Below are 18,524 nucleotides of genomic sequence, written 5' to 3'. Positions count from 1 at the left end.
AAATGGGCATCTTTCATATCCAAAATTGCCATGTAGACCCCTTGCTCTAGCAGAGGGATTACTTCTTGTAGCATTGTCATGCAGAATTTTTGTGGCTTGACATAGGTGTTTGCAGGGCACAGATCTAATACAGGGCGCATAGTCAGATTTTTTTGGGCTCAAGGAAGTACAGTGACTAGATACCCTTGTTTACCTGGTTCGCATGGATGATTTCAAGAGAGTCCTTTAACAGCAGCGCTGCAACCTCTTCCAGGAGTATGCGCGGTTCCTCCCTTGTGGTGGCTCGTTGTCGCGAGGGGGGTGGTGGTGGAGGAGGGTCTCTGCAGTAGTTCTATGCAATAAACGCCTGCTACAGTAGAAAATTACCCATTTGTCCAAGGCGATTCCCTCACATGCGTGGGTGAAGTGCGTTATCCGTCCTCCTACTGGAGTGACATGGGAAGGAACCTGAAGCGGGTGATCATTGCTTTGGGTGTGTAGACCCACTCCTGGAAGAGGAGTATCTACCCCGACCGCGAGATCTTCGCTGGCCCCTCCGGAAGCCTTGAGATGATTGTCCTTGATTGGAACCCTAGGATGTACCCAGACATTGGTTGTATCCGGCTCCCCTCTGTGAATTCTGGCCCCTGAAATGACAAAAATTACCACCACCGCTTTGGCCCCAAGGGATTGTTGGCGAGTGGACCCAGAGACTTTAGTGTGTCATACTCTTCCTTTGCATTCTTTAAAGCATCCTCTACTACTTTGCCGAAAAGCACTTTAGGCTCTACCGGCATATTAAGGAGGATTTCCTGTGTCTCCAATTTGAATCCTGACTGGCGCAGCCATGTATGGCGCTTTATAATTCTGCCCGCTGCTATACTTCTGCCAGCGTTATCAGCTACATCTAATTTAAAAAAGAAATAGCTTTTCCCTCTGCTACTGCAAGGAACAATTGAGATTTGAATGGTTCTTGGGCTGAGGCCATTACGGTGGAAATTTCATCCCACTTGTGGCAGTTGTAACTGGCCAGCAGTGTGGTGGTGTTGGCAATTCTTGTTTGAAAGGCTGCAGAGGTGGCCACTTTCCTTCCGAAAGTGTATAGTTTCTTACTCGCTTTATCAGAGGGTGCTTCTGATGAAGCGAGTGGTGTTCCCGCCCTCTTCCTTGTTGTGGTAACTACCAGTGAATCAGATATTAATTGACCCCTTATGTAGAGGCGGTCTGATGGGGCCAGACAATCTTCTCAATTCTGGTGTTTACTGCCAGTTTGAGGTTAGGGGTTTCTAGAGGGGATTGAATCCTTCTTTGTATGGGTTTTAATTAATTATGGGATAAATTGGGTTACTGCTTTTTTGTCGGCAAATAGGTCGTTGACAACATCTTTGTCGGCCTCCGTTTCCTGTGCTTGAATTTAAAAATGCTCTGCTGCATTAAGCAGCACATCATAAAATTGAAGTTGGTGGTCCACTGGTGAATCCGCCACTGGCGGTTCTACATGATCTGGAGAGGGTAAGACGTAAACGTCCTCTTCCTCTTAACCTTAGTAATGGTCTACCTCTCCTAGGGTTCCTTGAGCCTCAGAGTCTGTATTAGGATCATAGAGATCAAATTGGTCTGGGTCTTGCTGAGAGGTGAATTGGCCGTGCCCTTTTTGCTGGGGGCTGTGAAGATGTGGCACCACTAGTTGGCGGTGTGTTTTGTAAGCTTTCTATTGCTTGGGGATTTTGCTCCAAAAATATAATAAAAATAAGAAATAGGCCATAAAAGACATGGGTCTCATCACCATCAATCAAATCCAGGAGCAGGCTGCCCTTTGCGTTTCATAGATGCAGACATAGCCTCCTGCTGGGAAACACTTTATGTTATGCACTCTCTTTCTCCCTATGGAAATGGTGCCCTTCGAAATGTGCTTTTTCGAAGTTCTCACTTTAAGAAGTCTTTTTTTGTACCAGATGAGACATTTTCGAAGTCTGTTTTGCCGGTTTCAACGTTACTGAGGATAGTCGAAATTCAGCAGACGGGAGAGCCCGAACCGCGTGTTTCGACGCTCAGTCTTCGGCTGCTGTATTAGACACAGCGTCCGAGTCGGATTTGTCTTTCGACTTTGGGAGCCTGTCGTGAGGTGAACGTGATCTAGAATGCCCAGAGGACAGGGAGCTAGTGGACCTTCTATTGGATGATGTGTGTGCTGATGCCACCGGGTGTTGTCCCCGTAACAGAGCCTCTGGCCTGTCTGATGGGGTCTGGGGCTAGCACGTGTGAATCCGAAGGTTCCCCATCTCCTTCATTGTCCGAGAAGACAGCGATGCTGCCGTCGCTGGAAGCACCCTCCACGTCTATGGCAGCCTCGGGCCTGCATGGCCTGGTGGGCCCAACGTTTCGTTTTTCGGTCCTTTAGGTTCATGGATTTTAAAAAAGCTGACTAGCTTTACAGTGGCCCTCGTCGTGATCCCTCGGAAGACAGGTTGCACACCCAGTGCTTTTTGCGACAAAATTTAAAAAGGTGCATTTTCAATGATCTCTTGGAAAGGCAGCCAGGCGATTATAAATGGTGAAAGGGGAAATATGCATTCTCTTAGTAGCCTAAGATACGTCCACCACCCCTACTCTTTACTGTATGGGCCGAGGCCCGGAGCGGCCTTCCGAGGATGTAAGAGTATTGTTGAGGCAAATTCTGCGTTCATCGCCATTTGTCCTTGAATCCGTTGTCGAAGATGTTCGTCGAAGAACAGCGTATAAAGGACAGCGAGTAACTATCTCTAATTTCGTTATTAATAAATGGCGTTAGCCAAAAGAGAACGCTGCGTTTATCATCCGACAATGATGGCAGAAAAACACAATCTGAAGGACCTCGATGTGTGAGGGGCCTGGGTACAGTGGATATCGCACTAGGGATAGTATTACTGGCACGCCCCGTCGATGTCCCTTTTCGAGTTTTGAAAACAACAACTGTAATACTCAGCAGCTTCTGCTAGATATCGGCCTATGTATAGCATGTGATCTAAGCAGATTCCACAAGCCTCAGAATGTATTTATATCAAACAAACAAACATCTAAACACACAAGGCTGCTATACTAAAATTAGGGAAAAAACACAACATCCACCATGGAAGACAGCAAAGCTCTTATTACGAAATGGCATAAACATGGTCTATTAACAGAGGAGAGGTTGTTCTTCACATGCGAACATCCAGTTACTGCGACTATATATATTTTCTGCCCAAGATCCATAAACAATTTGTATAAATAACAGAAATGCGACCAATAGTCAGTGGAATTGGTTGGATTACCGAAAATATTTTTAAATATATTTAGAGGGCAACGAGAACAAACTTGATGCAAATAGAGTTATAGGTCATAGATTCAATGCACATTCTGCAACTAAACAATTGGAGTGGTAGGAACAAAATATACTAGTGACAAAGATGTAAAGGCACTTTACACCCAATACAAGCCAGATTAGAAGAATTCTGCTAACAGAATTACTACAGTTCACGCTGGAGAACAACAATTCTTCTTTGACGAATGCTACTACAAACAAGGGGTATAGAGATGGGTGCCTGTTTTACACATTACATTACAAACCTATTTATGGGATATTAAACTCATGTGGTCAAAAATACCAATCTGTACAAAATTGAAAACATTTGACAGATGTATAGATGACATTTTCAAAACATGGCAAGGCTCTATTGAGTAATTAGAAGAATACTTGGCTCATCTTACTAATAACAAGTTTGGCATGACAGTGCAGACAAGGAAATCAAGAAAAGCAACATATGTTAACTCAACTCTGTATTCCTTAAGTTGTCACATACGCAACACTGTAAACGATATTCCAGTAGTTGAATTTATAAGAACAGACAGGAATTGCATCACAGACACTGGTTTCAAACATGAATGTGAATTTATTAAACAGATTTTTTACAAAGAGGCTCCTTTTGGGATAAAATATGACAAGCCAATGGGGCAAAAGATCTTGGGGGCATCTCAGACTCCACTCTCTCCTTCTCTTCTCACATCTCGGACGTCTCCAAAAAGTCCAACTACCAACTGCACCTCCTCAGAGGTATTCTACCCTTTCTCACTTTCCCCCCAGAGGGTCATGACCTGGAGAGCCCTGGTTCTCTCTAGGCTGGACTATTGTAACAGCCTCTTTCTCAATCTTCCTACTTCCACTCTGTCCTCTCCAACTCATCCAACCGCAAGACTTATCCTTGGCCTCAAGCCCAGGGACCACATCTTTCAAGCGCTGAAATCCCTCCACTGGCTCCCTGTGGCTGCACGGATCAAATTTAAGACCCTCTTTATAATCAACAAGGCTTTCTGGGGCTGGGGCCTGCACTACCTACAACGCTCTCTTCCTAAATACTCTCCCTCTGCTCGTCCTCTTCCACCTCTGCAGGTGAGCTGCTTTCAAAAACCGATTTGGGGGTAGCTCTTTACCCTCTGCAGCAGGCAGGCAGAGTCTCGCTCTCTCCTCTCTAACCTAAACCTAAAGTTTCAGACAAGGGAGCACATTGGAATGATCGGCAGTCAGGTACTCAACTTGCCACTGGCATCACATTGGAAAGAGGAGCATGAGCGTAAAGAAGATAGCACAATTTGGGGACTACTACACATCAAACCAAGTTTCACAGGCAGAGATAGAGAACCCAAAATGAGACGAAGTAAGACTTCTAAGCAACTTGAGAACTGTACTGGACCTTAACACGTAACATGAAATGTCTATTTCTATACATTATTGCTTATGATTTTTTTTTTTTAAATTATTTGCAATTTGTGTGAAACTTCAAGATTTCAAACATAAGGCACGATATGCATTCAATGGTTTAAACTGAGGGGACATGCATAGATATTTTCTAAATATATGGTTATCTATAAGAGATAAGTTGGATAAGGTATTAGACCAGGGCGCAACAACTCAAAGTTGTAAGCGACTAGCCAGCCGTAAAAAAACAAAACAAAAAAAATGCATACACAGAGCAGTTCATTTCATACGGAGAAACTGATTTTACTAGCCAGTGTTCAGTGAAAACCTAGCACCCTGGATTAGACCATACTCCTAGATAGAGAATATATATATGTATTTTAAAATATTAATTCAATTGTGTACATCAATAGTATGCCTTCTGAACTGCAATCAAGAAGCATCCTTTAAGGAAACCACTTGAAAAGCAGCCTTGGGGCTGGTTGATGCTCAGCGAGTAGTTGTACATTGATTGTAACCTGTTTTGGGCCTGTATATGTGCTCTGTGGAGAGGTTTGTGTGTTAGTTTCAATCGTTTGACTAGTTTGTGCTATTCTGGTGGGTTTATCTTGTGTTTCTGTGGTTTCCCCACCCGTTCTTCTGAGGTGGTCTGCATCTAGAGTGTGTAGTCCTTTGTTTCTGGCTTTCTTCCTGTCACATCTAGACAGAATTATGAAGATTAGCTTGTCTTGCATCTAGATAGAACTGTAAAGATTAGCATTGCGCCACGTCTAGACTGCATTGGGAAGATTAGTATGCGTCACTTCTCAACAGCGATGCCACTAAGCAACCCACTAAACAATCTCACCCCACTGCATACACATCTCAAACTGTAACTAAACACAACCATACCTCTATTACACAACAAACCACACACACACACTGCAACAACAAAATATACACTACACATAGCCTTATACAACAGCACACAACGTCTCCCAACTGAAAAGCACACCTAAACTCATTGAACGGTGCAAACCGAACTGAGGCTGCCAAAACAGCACATCACTGCTGTCTTACCTTGCTCCCGCTCAATCCTACTAACCTTCCTACCCTCTTCCCTTTACAGATCCGCCAGAGTGCCTGGGGACCACACCGGTGTTGATGGTTCGCGGTACAAATACCTTCAACATTGACATATAGCCTAGTAGAAACAAATAAATAGGATTTTTTTGTCAAGACCGGAGGCAAGCATACTTTAAACTACTTTAATCTTGATCTCCAGCAGCTTCAAAAATTACTTTCAACTTAAACATGAAAAACAAAACATTTCTCTTTTTGTTTATATAAAGAGCTACACATCCATATCCTTCCTTCCAGTACTGTAGTCCTATTTCCCCCAAGCCACCCCATAAGGGCAAGAATGCCAGGAAGGAGAAAAGTACCCAGCAGGCGACAGTGGATCTGGCCGATCTCTTCGACTCAGAAGACCTATTTCACCCCAGGTCCACAGAATGCAGCCCTCCCAGAGAGTACCCTTATATATGGTGCAGAGAATGAGGAAGCCACTTGACAAGGACACAAGCCTGTGAATGAGGTCGGAATGCCCCAAGGCTGGAACTAATTGGCAAAGTGGCTGACACTCCAGAGTTAGATTAGAAAATGTTGACATTCCTTACCAAAGGGATCAAGGACATTTCAAAAAGGCCTGGATAGAGCGTAGAGGAGCTGCCAGGAGAAGGTCCTAGATTTATCTAGACTTTTAGCAAAGATCATAGACCTGGCAGAACGAGCCAAGGACGCCAGAGAGCCGTTGGACACGGATATCCTGGGAGGCCGGCGCAAAAGGCAATATGCCTGTTAGTTCACTCAAATTGCACCATCTCTTTGGAAAGGAGAAGAGACCTGTTGAAGATAGACTACAAACTAGAAGGCTTGGCCACATATGAAGCTGGGGAGGCAGCGTAGGGTCTCCTATTTCACCAAACAAATAAGATGGTTTGTGAGCACCTATAATACCGCACTCGAGAAGGCTCAGACATCAATTAATAAAATCTTTCCCAATAGAGCTTTTGCTGGGACCGGCAGTCTATGGGGCTGAGCGGCTGGTCACCTCAACTCTCAGCGAAGGACCCAGGATCCAAGGGCAGACAGAGTACTGGGAATCTCGCCAGCAGGATTCCTTCTTCCCAGCAAGAGGGAGAGCTGCCAGAGGGCGCAGATGGGGAGACTTCAGCAGATACCAAGCAGTACAAGCCTGTGAGCCCGAGTTGGTTTCATTACCCGCCTGTGGGGGGGAGGGAGGGAGGAAGGAAGGGGATATGTTATTGTGCATTTGTATAGCGCCTTATATATACTATTGGTATGATCTCAACGCACTGTGGGTTGAACGCCCAATCGCACTTAGCTGTCAGAGGAGCATTACGCTCTGGGAATGTGGTGGTGTGCAGGGGTCTGCGTATAGGTTTGTATGACAGTGGCTGGCATCTCCTGGAGTGATTGCACCATGCTTCCTTATGGGAAGTTAATGATTATGGGCCGAGTTGTCAAGCGATGCATAGAATTGGCAGACAGCTGTGGGGTTCTGGCTGCAGTTCACAGGGAACCTCAGACAGATAGAGCATCCGCGTCACATAAAACTGTCACAGGAGGACATAGGCCTCCTGAACAAGGAGCTTATACTGCTTGGAGAGAAGCGAGCCATGGAACCCTTCCGGGCCCCTGTCCCAAGGTTTGTAAGCAATATGTTCCTAGTCCAAAGGAAGGACAAGGTCCACCCTGTGATAGACCTCAAAGAGCTCAAGGGGTGGGTAGTGTAGAGGCACTTCAAAATAGAGGGCATTCACCTGCTCAGAGACATCCTCAGGAAGGAAGACTGGCTAGCCAGGATAGATATACCTTACAGTGCCAGTAGTGGCAGAATACTGCACATTCCTCTGCTTCCTCTGGCAAGCACAGATGTGGCAGTTTAGGACCTTCGTTCAGGCTATCATCCGCTCAATGGGCGTTCACCAAACGCATGAGACCAGTAGCCTCGACAATCAGAGACAGAGGGATAGGTTGATTATATACTTACACGACATCCTTGTCATGGCTCCAAGCAAAGAGGTCTTGCAGGAGCAGGGGTTTTTTGTCGCTTCCCTTCTGACTGCTCTAGAGTTACTTATAAACAAAGAGAAATCTGAAAGGACCCCAAAGAGGAAGATGAAATTCTCAGGGTTCATAGTGGGCACCAAGAAAGCGACCCTGGAACTGCCGACACAGAAGATGAAAGCTATCAAGGGAGCTATCAAGTGTGTCTCACAAAGACCAATCTCCCTATGCACCCAAACAAGAATTGTGCTGCTCGTGGCAGCTTCCAGTCAGACCATATTTCCAATACCCCTACAATACAGAGCCCTTCAGAGGCTCAAAATATGACACTTACAAGGGAGGTCTCAGATACCACCAGATAATTCCAATGGATCAGGAAGCGAGGACTGAACTGGAATGGTGGCTACATAAAATGAAGGCGTGGAACAGGGGAGAGATTTTCGGTAACAATCCAGAGTTAGTGATAGATTGGGATGCCAGCAGGGCAGGCTGTAGTGCCAGGTCCGGGGGGGGTTGGCGACCAGGGGAAGAGGTCTCCCTCCGAACTGGAGCTGCACATAAATTGTCTCAAGCTATTAGCTGGGTCCTTCGCGATCAAGGTTTTCGCGTGAGACTGAGTAAACTGCAGTATTCTCCTGAAGATGGACAATGCATCAATCATCTCAGAGGGACCAGGTCCATGATGCTAGTGGAGTTAGCCAAAGACTTCTGGCACTACAGTCTGGAAACGCAGATCTATGTGACAGCGGAATATCTGCCAGGGGAACAGAATGTGGTGGCAGACTGGAACTCTCATTATCTTGTAGATGCCAGTGATCGGATGATAGAGAGACTAGGAGCTGGGGTTTCCTGGACATCAATCTTATTGCCTCCAGCTTGAACACACATACTGCCAGGTTTTTCAGTTGGCTACAGACTTCTTCCTTCACAGCTGGTAATGGGGCGTGTATTATGCCTTCCCGCCGTTCATTATGTTGAGAGAGCATGCGCAATTGGTGATCATTGCTCCAGTTTGGAAATCGCAAGCTTGATTTCCAGTTCTAATGGAACGGTTGTCTGATTTCCAGAGAGTTTTCCCTCAAGATCTTGATGAATCAGACGGGGGCTGAGGGGGGAGGGGGGAATCTTAACCCTCCGATTGTCCATGGCGCTGTCACCTATAGCCTGCAGGGTTCCAGGTGCAAGTGCTCCCTTCCTGCAATTTCGGGACAAGCTGGCCAGCTCCTTAAGGAGTGCTAGGCCCCTTCTACCATCAGAAGCTAGAACGCTGTGTGGAACTTCTGAAAAGTATTGTGCCGCAGGTGGGGTCATCATCCTGTTTTAGCCCCTATAGTCCAGGTGCTCCATTTCTTAGCATCCCCATCGATGGGACGGCAGAGCATTAAGGACGCTTGGTGTTTTAAAGATCAGCGATCTCAGCAGGTCACAAACTAGTGGATAGAAAGCCTTTGGGTGAACATCCCGCTGTGATCCGTCTGGTCAGAGGGGTGAGGTTTAGAACACCTACAGTGCCCAAGTATGCATACTTATGGGATGTGAATGTAATGCTAAGTCTATACAGCGAATGGCCTCAGAATGGGGATCTTTCAACCAAACGGTTTTCTGGAAAACTAGGAATGTTGCTTTTTTTGTTTCCTGTACGAGTGTGTCTGATGTAAAGGCACAGGTTTAGGAAATGAAGATCTTTTACCCCGATGGCGTGGTGTTTAATATAGCCAAAGGTTTTAAAATTAACTCAGGAGTGATGTCGCACTAATATTTGCCTGATCGGCCAAAATTGCAGACAGCCTCATGCATTAAAGAGTATGACGTAAGAACGGCAGAAGTGAGGCCTGCAGGATTGCAGCTTCTCACTGCGCATAGGAAGCTCAATAAGGCAGTAGCCTCAGCAACCATTGCTAGATGGGTGTGCAAGATCATGACTTTGGCAGGAATTGATACAAGTAGATTTGGAGGTCACTCAGTGAGGGGCGCTATGGCCTGGAAGGCCTTCTCTATATGGGCTAGTTTTAAGGACATTTTAAAAGCGGTAGATTGGTCGAATGATTTTTCGTTCAGGACATTTTACTTTAAACCAGTAACATCTGTGGCGCATCAGTAATATGTAGCATTGAAAAAGAATAATGCTAGTCTCCGGTCTTGGCATAGAATGAAGATTACCCAAGCTAACAACTCAGGGCATCTTGAGGCAAGCATTATCCCGCCCACAATATGCAATCGAATTGTTACGACCGTATTTTAACAGTATCGTTCTCAAATTGTTTACATAGCGTATTTTTTCCCATCCTTGCTGGTACCTTTGTCAAACAGGAGATAAGAAGACGAGCTGAAGCAGCGTCGCCTGAGAGGGGGATTGTCCACATGTTTCAGGGACAGTGGTTTGTTGGAGTTCAAGAAGTTGTTGTGGTGGGCAGCGTTGCTGTTGCCCATAGGAGACCTGGGGTTGCATTAAGACTGTGCAAAGCATCAAAGAAGAAGAAGGAAACCAGTCAGAATATGACATATGGCTGTGTGGAGAGGAAGGAAAGCAGGAAATCAAAGAAAAAAAAAAAGAGAAAAGTTTTGTTTTTCATGTTGAAGTTTAAAGTAAGTTTTGGTGGAGAGCAAAAACAAGACTCCCTTATGCTGTAAGCCTAGGTAATCCTCATTGTAATTACGATATACTATTTTTCGCAATTGAGGATACAGGGAAGTATGATAAAATCAATACAATACATATTAATTCAATATAACTATAAGACAGGAATAAAGGGTTCCATGTGATTTAAAAGAATCAAATAACAGAATGAATAACAAACCTATAACAACGAAAAAACCATGATTTTTCTTTATTTGCGGAGGCGGTCTCCCCCAGAGGCCGCCGTTTCCATATGTTTGAAAGACCACCCCAACTCCCTCCCCACCCATTTTAATCCCTTAAAGCCCAACCCGTGTATATATATATATATTTGAACGCAAAAAAAATCATTATTTTTGGTTGTTTTGGATCCGTTATGAATTCAATCGTTATTTTGAATTTGTTTAATCACTGGATACCGAACATAGTGCTTTTTTAGTTGATATTGCAGATAATAGTGAGGTTGCACATTTTCGTGATGACATTACATGCAAAATATACATTTTCAAGATGGCAGCCACGAAGCATGCAGTACGATCATTTCAGGATGAATTCGGCCAGGATGCAACCCATCCCTAAACAATAAGTTAAGAGGTGTTTCAAATGGGGTCTTTTTGGAGGAGATGCCTGATAAATAGCGAAGTGGCAAACTTAATATGGGCATATTTTTTAAAAGGAGCTTTTCCCCCAGTTATAATACAGAATTCAAGCAAAAAACCTGTTGCGCAACATCACCACTTTCACAATTTATAAGATTACGGGTAAAATGGCATTTTTTCATTATTAATATTGAATTCTTATAAAGAATCTACCATGCATTCACCACTTGGTAAATAAGCAATTTCTTGAATGTTTATTCACAACCGAAATGACAATCATGCACAATAATAAAGAATTTTAGTTAACAGAGCCAATATCATACAATATGAATTTTATGTAAACAGTTATCAGCCACTGGCTGTAGAAAACCAATAAACATACAAAAAGAGAGGAACTACTATCCCCATAATCCTCTTCCTTCCTGTAGTCCCGAGTGCCTCTCCCTGTCCTCCAATCAGGATGCACTCCACAGTATATAATGTGCCCTGCCTCGGTCCCTTCCTCTTCTTTTTGATGCTCTCAAACAAAAACATTCCACAAAATCAAACAGAACCTTCTTCCAGCAAACTCGGAAGTCAGTCAGTCCCCCTCTTTCTTCCTCCCTCCCTCCCTCCCTTACCCCCCCCCCCCCTCTTTCTCCCTCCCTCCCTCTCCCTCTGCGGAATTAGTAGCTGTGACTTGCTATTGTTCGTGAAGTAAGGGATCACCGAACAATGGTTTTGGTGCGCCACACTATACATCATGCGACGCCCTCTGGGTAAACTACTTTCCTGTAAATTTCTAACGCTCTGACATCCGACACACACCGGCAAGAGAGACACTAGATATAGCAGGGCTGCGAGCTTCCCCGATAACTGTTAAACTGACAGGAGATTGTTCTGTGGCCACTGCTCGAAAAGCCTGAGGACCTTGTTCATGTCCCATAAGGAAGAGTACTTCGGCTGGGGGGTCTGCTAGCTTTCGCCCCTCTAACCTAGCCACTGCTGGATGTTCCTCCACTGGGGCTCTGTCTACCAACTTGTGGCCTGCCAAGATGACCAACCTGTAAACACCTACTGTCCTGAACGCTCGCTCTTGATTGGGCAAACTTGCTAGGAAGTTTATTACCTACACCAACTATAGGGACAGAAATGGGAGGAAGATCCCTCCCCCTGCACCATTCTTCCCAGGCTTGCCATGCAGTATTATCGCTCCTGGCGGTAGATGGTGGTAGGTGGCGCCCAAGACACAGAGTTCTGTAGCCTTCTATGGAAGCCCTGGCAAACACCATCTGTGCTTGAAATTCTGCATGCGTTCAAGGTTGGACTCTGCTCCTGCACTTGGGGGTGTGCTGCACCGGGCGGTTCCGTCAGATGGGGAATCCTCTGCCGGAAATCCAAGGAATGTTCCATCGGAACTGGAAACCATGCCTGTGACCTCTATTCCGGTGTCACGAACACTACCTCTGCTCTGTCCCTGCAGATCTTTGCAAGTGCCCTCGCCTGCATCGCAAAGGGGGGAAATGCGTAATGGACAGTCCCTGGCCAATAGTGCAGGAAGGTTGTCCGTCCCCACAGCTTCTGGATCTAGCCTCCAGCTGAAGTACTCCGGAGATTGAGCGTTCAGCCTCGTGGCAAAGAGGTCCATACTGAACGGTCACCACACTTGCTGTAAACGTGCGAACACGGCTCTTTGTAATTTACAGTTGCCCGAGTCCAGCAAATAACAGGAGTTCAATCCGCTACTGTGTTCCGTACTCCCGGCAGATATTCTGCTGTGACTGAGATCTTCCGATCCAGGTAAAAAAAAAGCCGGTTGCTTGCTATAAGCAGGATGTTGTCTAAATATATGATCATTTGCACTCTTTGCTCTCCGAGCACAGTGACACTGGCCTCGTCAGTTCTCCTGACAAACTTCAAAAAGGGACTGTGCTCTGCTGCTACTGGTAGCATGAGGTACGCGTCTGAGGTCTAACCGAGCTAGACAATCGTCTTTCCTGAGAAGACCTCCCAGCAGATGGATCCCTTCCATCTTGAAATGTCAGCCAGCAGTTCAACTTCTTGAAATAGGACTGGGCACACTTTGTCCTTATGGTGCCCTAGGAACATGTTGCTGTAAAAGCCTGGTGTTTGTGTCTGATCGCTCTTTTCTGCGCTAGGAGCTCTAATTCGGTACCTAGCAGGATATTCTTCTCTTGCATTGTGCGGATCTGTGGACGAGGGCGCGCTTGCCTGGGGGACGGGGGGGTCACTACGAATTCCAGACAAAACTCTATTGTCCGTAGCACACATGCATCGCCAGAAAGCTTGCGCCAAATTGTGTGCAAAAAGCATTGTCCTCCCCCCTTACTGGAGGGTAATGCACGTTGGAAGCTCTCATCTGAGGGGGCACCTAGATGCCTGTAGTACCCACGCCCTCTGGAGCTCCTCCCTCTGTTGGGAAAGAAGGCGTCGTGTTGCCTTGGTTCCCAGTATTGTGCTCTCGGGCCTTGGGGTCTCCTTTTCTGTGCCTTTCTGAGCATATAGTGCTGTGTGCTGGGCCACGTTTGCCAGCACCTGTGCGTTAACTGGCTCTTCAGTAGCTTTCGCTCTCTCGCAAGGTCCATTATCTTAGCTGTGGGCCTAGCTAGGTCGAGGACCTTGTCCTTGCAGGATTTCCAAGCTTGATCCATGTCTTTCCTTGCATCTTTGCTCACTTTAGTCACAGAGGTGAGCATCTTCGGATCTAGTTTGGGGGTCTTGGCTACTTTCCTCGGTAGCTCTGGGATATTCTTCTTTCAAGCGAAAACTGGGGGCCTGCGCATATTCTGCGACATATACAGTGCAACCCTGGGAGAAGGTATCCAGTCTGTCGAGGTGGGGTGTCTAAGCGTTTTGGGTTCAAAGATGTCAGACATGTTGTCCTCGTCATGTGGGGCGTCCACCGTGCTGGCTTTAGGCATCAGTAATTGAAATTGAGGGGAGCTGGGAGCTATTTAGCTCCTGCTTCTAGCACGGTAGAGCCTGGATAGCATGAAACCAATCGCTACCAGGAGCTACTTGTGCTTTCCAAACATGTAAATGTGACATTAACCAAGTATAGAATTAGAACACATCTAATATACATTTAAACACAATGGTTCATACAAACTGGACACAAAGTTAAAGGAACATCTTTGGTAGCTCCTGGCTCCCGAGCAGTAGGTCCTGCCTACTGGATGATGCCCAACACCCAGGAGTTAGTTTTAGCTCCTGCTCATCGAATCTCAATTTCGAACCCTGATGTAGTAAATAAAGAAGATACGCATAATGCTCACCTCTGTGTCTTTAATAGAGGCAAGACACCCTGTGCTGTAAGCCTACGTAATCAAGTGGATAAGCGGACCATTACATAAACAAATGTGAACAGAGATAATTAAACAAATTACTGATCTAATATTTTTATAAATCCCTTGCATTTAATTACTTGTTTTTTGTACCAACATTGTGTTTTATGCAGAATGATGCTTATTTGGTATATGTACCACAATTGATTTTGAAACATTCATAACTCATGCACATGTCACAAATTATCTTTTTATGGTTTATACATAATGTCATTACATAGATTAGGCTCAATGGGCCTCATTCAGAGTTTGCCGGTAACCATGCCAAATACGGTTACCGTTACCATCACTTGCTCCTGTGGCTTTACCACGAGATTACAAGTGGTGGTACCCACTTCTTGAGTCCATCAAACTCCATGGGGATTTTGGCAGAATTACCATGAGTGGTAATTACACCACTTTTTGGTTTTAAAGTGGAGTATTTACCTCCTGGATAATGCTGGAGGTAAATACTCCACTTCAAACTCAGAATTCAGCGGTGTGGTAAAAATGGCAGTAGTTCTGTAACCACTTGTTTACTGCACCGCCAAACTTGTTATAAGGTCCAATGTACTGATGAGACCAACGGCCTTCAAAAAGACTAGCAGGTCGAAACACGTGCAGGCAATTCAGTTTGTCATGAGAAGCTTAGTGAGAAATCAGTGTGGTTAGACAAGAATAATGAATGGATAACAACAATCAAGGCAATACAGTAGTTTGTTATGAAATAAAATAATGGCTAATCAATCTCTTGAAAGGGAAATTAGTGCATTATGACAAACAGCAACAATATTCAAGAGTTTGTAACAAGTGCTGGATACATGGGTGAAGACTCATGAGTGAAAAACACATTAGTACACAACTCACAAGCTTGCAAGGTCAGAGAATTGTTCAAGAAAAATGTGAGAAATGTTTATTTTGAAAGCATTAGAGACCAAAGGGAAGTCTGAAAGAATTGAGTGTGGAGTTAAGAGACTGTGCAGAGCTCTAAAAGAACTTTGATCTGAGAAGACAAGAAAACATTGAGAGGTCGAAGAGGATTCTGTGCTCAAAAGAAACAGAAAACATGGAGACATCCACTCAGAGAGTTGTATGTTAAGAAATAGAAGAGACAGTGGAGAGGTCCAAACCACAAGTACTACCTCGGGGGAGCTTCCCGGGAAAATATTGTGTTTGTTGTTTTAGAGTTGATAGAGGACGTTTACGAACACTTATGTTAGCCCGATTTTAGACCATTTCTCCGGAAGTATAAGGTTAGTCAGAGTGATAAAAAAATTGTTAGGAATATGCTGTAACTTTTCTGTTGGCCGTCACCTTTGGATTTTGCTCATTAGTATAGGGGGTGTCCCTGGAGGGGCAGAGACCTATAAGATTAGGCTTTGACAGTTTCAAGTTGGAGTAACATCACACCCTTAGCTGCAGGGAGCAGCTGGAAAACCTACCTTTATGCTATCCCACTATTGGCACGGTTTGATTTCTACTTTATTCCATCGTTTCTGTAGGCATTTTCCAACCCAAAACCCCGAATCAAAAATACTTAATAAAGCCACCTCAAACACAAACCTGGCCCTCATTTGACATTTGCACGGTAACGCCACACCATATAACAAGCAGCAACAACGTTTAACTTCCAGAGTGAGCGTTTCAAAAAGACTTAATATGCAATGCTTACCGTCAGGAATCCACAGTTGAAAGAGCTACATTGAAATCATCAAAAGTCTTGACCTTCTTCCCTTTTCGATTTAAAAAACAAAAACAAAAAAAAGATTACAATGTGAAACAATGGAGAAAGATTCTAAATTAAGCTTAAACAACCATATCCATGTCACCAAGCTTCAAGAGAGCGATTTAAAATAAATCTTGGGAAGCACCAACACAGGCTATACATTTACCATAAGGTATAGGACCACCATACACCCATCAAACAAATTTAAATGCATGCACCTGCATTGTTCATAAACCATGATGTGAAAGAAAGGGATCCTGGTTTGTGATCCCGTATCCGATTTTCCTGTTGTGTGGGCTCAGAATCCAATATCCACAATAGGATGGGTATCCTATGTCTTTATCACGCAGTAGCTATGAGAATCATTTTGCAAGGTTGCTCCTGCAGTTGCCCGATTACTCTAGGTATAAGCGTAAAGAGGAAGGGAAAGGCATAAAGAAACATACCGTTGCCATGGTATGCCAAATGTATTTCCTGACAATTCCAGACCCTGCTTGGGGACAGCAGAAACTTGGCATTGATCTTCTTTGTGAATAGACAAGTGTGCAGGACACCTCCATCACAAACACCCTGTAGTTCTGTATAACCCAGTTAGCCATTCATGGACATGGATGATTCCCTGCTGAGGCGATCTGCCAGAATGTGGTCTTTCCTATCAGGGGCTGCACCTTGAAGGTTCTCCTTCAGGGCCCATTCTCACAGAGGTTGAAGCTTGTGTCAATAGTAGAACAACCTTGTGCTGCCTAGGTAATTGTGAAACGCATGAACGTGGTGTTGTCAGCCTACACTGTTACTGTCGTCCTCTCCTGAAGAATGGGCTGAAAAGACTTCAGGGTCCACGTGATTGCATGCAGTTCCACAACATTTATTTATTTATTGTGCATTTGTAAAGCGCTTATACATCGAGAAATTGTGTTTCAAAGCACCCACAGGGCAAACTGGGAGGGAACATTGGAACAAAAATGCAAATAGAATAAAACAGATGAATAAGAAATAGGTGGTCCCACTAGGAGGAGGTGAAGAGTAAAGTCTTGAGGAGCTTCTGGAATGTGAGGAGATCCAGCTTATGACGGAGAGGAAGGGGGAGGCTGTTCCAGAGGAGGGAGCAGGAGGAGTGTAAAGATCTGGAGGGAGAGTATTTGGTGAGAGCAAATTGTAGATGGAACAAGTTACTTACCTGTAACTGTTGTTCTCCAGCATGGGTCTGGCATGGATTCACATGCTCATGAATATTCCCCGTCGTCAGGCTGGGAATCCTCGGTAAAGAAAAAACCAGTATCAGTTTCGTTTCTGATCTGTCTTTCGTAGTAATAACCAATCACTGGTCTCTGCGTCATACTGACCACAGCCAATGACTGCCCTCTACCTAAGCACCGCCTCTGGCAGCCATCTTCAGATTTTTACCGCACGTTCATGTGTTGGGATCCTCGTGCTATTGCTCTCGAGCGTTAGTGCTATTTTTCGCGCTTTTTCACAAAAAACTTCGATTCTTTCGGTCAAAAGAGCCTCAAGCTCCACCGATCCTACATCCGATCAACGGGGACCCGTGTCGGATTCATCTGTGCCCCTCAAGGGTGAAGATTTCGTCGAGCTACACTTCGGAGGACTCCAGAAGCTTCTCAGGCCCGGTCTCGGAGATGGCCCAGGAGAAGGGAAGCTCGACGCCCGGAAAGCTGTTCAGGGTCTGCCCTGGATGCCAGCTGCAGAACGTCTTCAAGGAGGACGAACACTCTTTCTGCCTTTACTGCCTTCATGAGGACAAGACGCACGTGGAGAAGGACTGTGCGTTTTGCGGCAACATGTCGGAACGGACCATGAAGGACCGCCATCAACGTCTCGCCAACTGGCTGGAGGGTAAGAGCCCGTCTGGCGAGAAGAAGAAGAAATCCGAGCGGTCTTCTAAGACCTTTGAGGGCGCCCCGGCGACGGGGGCCCAACATAAGGCCAAGCACCGCGAGTCCGCTGGCACCGGGAGCGCCGAACGGTCGGGCTCTACGGGCGCCAGGCAGGGCGCACCCTCCCCGGCACCATCAACCACGAGCCAACGCTCTGGGTCGGGTAAGAGGAAGGCCGAGCACCCGGCGAAGCTCCTGGAGAGGCCCCGGTCGAGCTCTAAGGCAGAGGAGGAGCGTGGCAGTGCCCCCTCCCTCAAGGATAAGGCGGTGAGCGCACCTAAGGTGGTGAAGGCCTTGATCCATCCGACCAAGCCCTCTATCGAAACGGTCGCGGCGGCCCTGGCTCAGCCTGTGGTGGCTACACCAGTGGTGGCGACCTCAGGGCCCAGAATCTCCCTGCCTCCGCGGAGGGAGTCTTCCTTTGTGCCAATCGATAGGACCCCCGTGAAACCCTCCGTGGGGAAGAAGAAGGGGGGGCAGGGCGTCGTCGTAGATTCGGCCTCAACCTCAGAAGAGGAGCTGATCGAGGTCTTAAGCCACGGCCTAGGCGTGGAAGAAGGCCAGCCCGTCGGAATGGACCCCGACGCAGGTGACGACGA

At 45.8% G+C, this 18,524-nt stretch overlaps 1 protein-coding gene across 8 annotated transcripts in view; it reads right to left on the bottom strand.

Moving 5' to 3' along the window:
- MFF (mitochondrial fission factor) overlaps positions 1 to 18,524 on the bottom strand; it is a 532,802-nt gene that overhangs the window by 384,811 nt on the left and 129,467 nt on the right. For all 8 annotated transcript variants that reach the window (XM_069618195.1, XM_069618198.1, XM_069618199.1 and 5 more), the window contains exon 2: positions 15,977 to 16,037. The gene's annotated coding sequence lies outside the window, so the exon portion shown is untranslated. The remainder of the gene's footprint in view (positions 1 to 15,976; positions 16,038 to 18,524) is intronic.

The sequence above is a fragment of the Ambystoma mexicanum genome, chromosome 10 (assembly GCF_040938575.1).
Source record: "Ambystoma mexicanum isolate Mex_15411 chromosome 10, UKY_AmexF1_1, whole genome shotgun sequence".
Taxonomy (NCBI): domain Eukaryota; kingdom Metazoa; phylum Chordata; class Amphibia; order Caudata; family Ambystomatidae; genus Ambystoma; species Ambystoma mexicanum.
The sequence above is the reverse complement of the archived record's forward strand: the minus strand, read 5'-3'. Positions and strand labels throughout refer to the sequence as shown.